Source organism: Suricata suricatta, chromosome 10, assembly GCF_006229205.1.
Source record: "Suricata suricatta isolate VVHF042 chromosome 10, meerkat_22Aug2017_6uvM2_HiC, whole genome shotgun sequence".
In the NCBI taxonomy this organism is placed as follows: Eukaryota; Metazoa; Chordata; class Mammalia; order Carnivora; family Herpestidae; genus Suricata; species Suricata suricatta.
Window position 1 is genome coordinate 31,994,378 of NC_043709.1, and position 6,000 is coordinate 32,000,377.

Genomic DNA, 6,000 nt, shown 5'->3' on the forward strand with positions numbered 1-6,000 from the left:
CAGCATGGGTTTAGGAGTGAATCAGAGGTAAAGTAGGGGAGACAAAACTCAAGCAACTAATGTGAAGGGAGAATGGGAGGGCAGTAAGTGAAGAAGACAACCCGTGTCGGCCAAGGGCTCAGTGCCGATGTACGAGTTGTCAAGAACCCTGATGTGTACCCAGGAACTGTCAGTGCAAACTGGGACTTATGCTTCCATAGACTGTTTACCAGAAACAGATTGGTGCCTATTTTGCATTTAGAATGATACTTAAACCACACAGCATGCTGACTCAGCAGAGTGATTCATACTGGATGGAGAGTCTCTCTCAAGTGCGCACGCAAAATACACCCCTCGGCATACCGTCATTTTTCAATAAACATCCACACCATGTGGTTAAAGGCCCGGCTCTATCAATCTTGGGTTGCCTATCACTTTGTGACAATCAATTCAAATCCTTAGTTTTCTTTGCTTATAGTTTTGTTACCAAAATACTCGTCCTATATCAGTGTAAGAGGAGGTGGTATCATTTTTGACTTGAAATAATTCAATTTAAATATATTATTTTCAGATGTTCTTTAGAATACATCTTTGGAGAAATGCATATACATATTTTTAATGAAAAAACTAAACCAGATGGGTTTCCAATATGAATGGTACATATAAAATAAGAAACTTTCATTTTATTCCACCTTCTTCATGCCTTTTTATTATTACTATTGCTATGACAATAACATAAATTATTTTCAATACTGAAAAAAATCATCATTATCATGTATCAAATGAGAGTAACATGTCCAGTTTCAGCTATGAGCACTTCATTAAATGGAGCACCTGGGTGGCTCAATTGGATGAGCGACGACTTTAACTCAGTAACTCAGGTCATGATCTCATGGGTTGTGGTTAAGGCTCCGTGTGGGCTCTGGGTCGACAGCTCAGAGTCTGGAGCCTGTTTCAGATTCTTTGTATCTGTCTTCTCTCTCTCTCTCTCTCTCTCTCTCTCTCTCTCTCTCTCTCTCTCTCTCTCTCTGCCCCTCTCCCACTTGTACTCTGTCTCTCTCTCTCTCAAAAATAAATAAATGTTAAACAAAAATTTTTAAAAAGATTAATTATTTAATCAATTAAAACATATATATGATCAACCCATATAAATTAGAAAATAAGCACTAACCGTTGAAGTCATGATGAAATAAAAAGAACATAGCTGTGTTGTGTTTAACTATTTTGAAAGTAGGAATGCTACAATTATAAGTTACACATATACTTAACAGAATTTTATGGCATAGGGAAAACTTAGGAAAGACTACATAACTTAAAAGCAAGAAAATCAGTATTTTTCATGAGTTATATTGTTAAACATTTATACCTTATGTATCTAGAAAGGGCATTCCCATGATAATAAACAGAGCAAACTACAAAATAAATGAAATTGTATTCTTCTGCTTTGTTACTATCAAGAACACTTAGCTCAGTCTTCTTTCTAGTCCTAGCAGACATATATTGTCCTGGAATTTACCAACAAACAACCAAGGCCTTGCTGATATAATGGTGTAACCTACCAACTCAAAAAGAGATTAAAAGTTCTGCTTTTTGTAATATAGCAAAGTGTCATCTGTCAAAGGCTGCACTTTTGGAGTCTGTAGTAAAAGTCTGAGGAGTAATCTAATGTGCCATTCATATCCATGTGTCTGCCAGCCCACAGTATTGGTTTTGCTTTAAATGTGTTTAGTACTAAGTACCTGGCTTGCTTCCAGATTCTTAGTTGCTTATGATAAAGCACTGAAATTTTATCATAGAAACAGTTTTCAAAAATAAACTTGCATATAAGTGGCTTATAGAGGAAATTGTTCCCTACAAAATGTCACTTTCTTTTCTAAAACATGTTTAGTTCATGTTGAGCAGCAAGGGCATTAATCATGTAAAAATCTCAAGACTACACCACGTAGGTTACAAAAGAGTGAATCTAGATCTAAAAATATGTAACAGAAAAACCTACATTTCTTAGTTACTACCTTTATTATTGAGTCCCTTCTCCATGGTTAACACATGACAACTATCTTTTCTACAGTTTATTAGAGCCATCGCCATCATTTAACATTACAGGTAAGACCATGTATTGATTGCTGCGAGTTTCTCCACATCACATCAAATAGCATCCTTTAGGGGCCAGTCATAGATGTTCTGTGTTAGTAAATGGTGACATCTCTCCTCAAAATTCTCACTTCTCCTTTGTAAAATTCATGGCTTTCTTTTACCCAGTTGTCAATGATTTCTTTTGCTTTCCTACTTGACACACATAAATATGTACATACATATTCACTAACTAAATACTAGATGGGCAGGGGACCATTGTTTACTTGGTATTTTTTTTCACTAGACTAAAATAGCAAATAGGTAGGCACTCTTCTAAACTTTGTTGTATTTCACTTTATTCACTCATACCATGGCATTCTGAGGTTGGTGTAATTTCCACAAGGTTCATATAAAACAACCAAAAATAGAGAGGAAAATAAATAGTCCAAAGTCAGTAGCTTCATCAGAGTTCAAACTAAGACACACTGGAGTAAGATCCTGTGTGCTAACTTCTCTGCTCTACTGTTCTTCTGTCCAAATCTCATCCCAACTGAAGTACTTGGTGATACATCTTAGGTTAATTTATTTAAGAAGAAATTTCTTGAACCCTTTAGTGAATTTTATCTTAGTCAAGCACAGACATACAAAGGATATTGAGCTAATATTGATTTATTAAGCAAACATGTAGAATTTTTTACTTTAAAATTTTTCCACAAAGACAGGCACCTGGGTCAGTTGGTTAAGCATGATCTCACAGTTGTTGAATTCAAGCCCCAGGTCGGGCTCTGTGCTGACAGTGCTGAAGCTACTTGGGATTCTCTCTCTCCCTCTCTCTCTGCCTCTATCCCCACTTTTCTTTGTGTCTCTCAAAATAAATAAATGAACTTTAAAAAATTTTCACCAAAGAGAAATAGAGAAGTGGGACCATCTTGCCAAACTTGGCAAACAAACAAGTCACTATAGCTCTTTAAGCTTCAATGTCCTAGCTTCTAATATTAGCCTTTGTTAGAAGGTTGTTTTTGGGGATTAAATAATGCAGTTGGTGTGCATATTCATTGTCAACTATATTTCTAATAAGTGCAAAGTGCAAATGCAGAATATCACTATTATAATGTTACCAAAATAAAAATGAAAATTCTGTAGTCTATATGAGTTAGGCAAACCTAATAAAATTTCAAATAAGGTATATATAAATATCCTTTCAATCACTTCCCACATGTTCAGAAGTCAAATACATAGGTTCTGAGTTTTTTTTTCAGTTCTACTTAGTAACATAAAGGTATTATTTATTAGCATGTAATTTATGATGATTCTTATACATACTTGATTTCAGAACTAGATTCTTTTTTGATTAATTAAACATTCTGCTTCACAATGACCCAGTTCCCTTCTAAATGTTACATAGGTAATTAGATAGGCAGAAGATTAAAAAGGCAGGAAATAACTCAGCAGTTAGCTACTCACGTATAATAAAGCAAGGGTTTCACATATTTCCCCAAGTATATGAGAATACACACACACACACACACACACACACACACACACATCAAAATATTTTTAATGGAGCTTGCCTAAGGATAACTTATCTTTTAGCTTAAAAATTGCTTGGTGCCTGAAACCTTCCCTTTTAAACTACATGGAAAATATCATTTCTGCCACTTTTTAAACAAATAATTTGCTAAAGGGGGATTTTTAAAAGTTTCTATTAGCGGAAAAAAATCTGATTTATAATCTCTATAGATTTCTAGTACATTATATCTGATTACCAGATCTATCAATGATTCTAAAACTTCAGGCATAAATTTTTGGACAGGATTTTATTTTAATTTGAGCAGGCTTCTACTACCACTCAACTGTAGTAGGCATCCATTAGTGTTCATGATTGTGTTGACCCTGAGAAAATGCAGTAAGGGAGGGGATGACCTACTCATAATGTAATGGAAATTACTTTTCCACTTGGCACATAAATTAGGAAGAAAGTAAAAAAAAAAAAAAGGAAGTGTTTAAAGTAGATAGTCATCTGTTAAAGGTCACATTTCCAGAGACATCACTGGTACAACTCTGGGGAAAGATATTATTCAAAATCCTATCCTTCATCCTGCAGATGGCAGAGGTAAAATTCCTTTTGTGTTGCTCAGATTTTTTTTTCTTTTGGAGTGTTCCTACATAAATACATAAAAATGCAATTTATTGTTGTATTTTCAATTCCTTTTTCTGATCAGAATAACAATATGTTGGCGTCATCAGCTTCTTTGTGACAAATTCTGATTTTCTACTCTACAGTTAGATAACTTACACTGAACACATTCTGTTTTTTCCAAAGATAACTAGTTCAACTGAAATTCATGTACACATGCATTGTAATTTAAGTGCTAATAATACCTTTGAGGTGAAGGATGAATGAAATTGAAAAGGTCAAAACCTATTTGACTTCCTTTAAGTGTTTGATAGCTTGTTTACTTAAATTTATCCTATGTGAAATGCCAAGCCATTTGCCCTTTTCCTGCAGATTGTAGGGCTCTTCATTAATATTTTTTTCTGATATGATTCATTCTCACACATTAAACATGGCCCAGTATATCTATATGTTCATAAAAATCAAGAGGTACTTCCTACCTTCAAATAGTACACAGTCTAATGGATGGAAACAATCATAAAAACATAAAACAGCCATCATTTTTAGTGCCTTTTTAAGAAAGTCAACACACATTTATAACGAAAGTATTAAATATCAGATACTGCTCTATGATATGGGTACACATCAATAAATAAAACATACAAAAATTTTTGCCCTCCTGGGGAGATTTTATCTTAATGCAGAGCAATTACACTGTTTTAGATGCTGATGAATAATATTCCCATGGGAATTTGCCAGAGTTTTCTGGGCAGCAATGGAGGTAGCAGAACAGAAATATTCTCCCCTCTTTGCAAGAAGAAAAAAAACTTGTGTTGTTTACCTTGAAGACTTATACAAAAATCATATTCTGCTTTTTTAATGCTGCTCTTGGCTACAAATTATACATACATATATAATATCTATGATAAAAATATATATATATTATATATTGTGCTTATAAAAGTAAAGTATGATACTGTTTTCTATTTTATAAACCAAATTCTCCTTCATCACTTGTACCATGAAGCTTCTCATGACTATTTCTGTTAGAAGACTATACGTTCTTAAAAATTTAACCCTTTGAAAGACTTTTTTTATGATACCCATTTTGTGTTTAGTCATGTACTTCCTTATGCCATTGTTAAATTTCAAGATACCTGCAGGAAAAAAACTGTGACTATGACTCTGATGATTAGGAGTCATCATTCCATTGTCTCTGGAACCCAACATAGGTCATGGCTCATACTGAATAAATATTTGCTGTGTCAAGTTGAAATACAACCTATCCAAATTAAGCACTGGAACAAAGAACATGCATAAGTCACAAACAATATTCTCCATTCTTTGTCTCTAATTCCCAGTTTGAAGTTCAGTGTCATTTTGAACAAAAAAATTAATGTTTATTTATTTTTGACAGAGTGTGAATGGAGGAAGGGCAGAGAGGGAGAGCGAGAGAGAGAGAGAGAGAGAGGGAAACACAGACTCCCAAGAAGGCTCCAAGCTGAGCACAGGGCCCGATGTGGGGCTCACACTCACGGACTGCAAGATCATGACTGGAGCTGACATCAGACGCTGAACTTCTAAGCCATGCAGTCACCCCTTTCCAGTGTCATTTTTAATCACGTGTGTTTGTGTCCACATAAGTATCTTAATACTCCCCATATTCTCCCGATACATTAGATACAAAGCTATAGAGTCTAATTTCTATAACTGAACCTTTTTCCACAAGAGAAAAGAGAAAATATAGATTAAAATATGTTATTTATTGTATTGATATCATGTTTTTAAAACATTACTGTAATTCATCTTTTAAGAAATATGCATTTCTAATG

At 34.3% G+C, this 6,000-nt stretch overlaps 1 long non-coding RNA gene across 1 annotated transcript in view; it reads left to right on the forward strand.

Annotated features, from left to right (window-relative positions):
* The first annotated feature begins 580 nt into the window (after window positions 1–580).
* LOC115305632 overlaps window positions 581–6,000 on the forward strand; it is a 70,273-nt gene continuing 64,853 nt past the window's right edge. The window contains exon 1 of the long non-coding RNA XR_003914905.1: window positions 581–635. This is a non-coding gene — a long non-coding RNA (uncharacterized LOC115305632). The remainder of the gene's footprint in view (window positions 636–6,000) is intronic.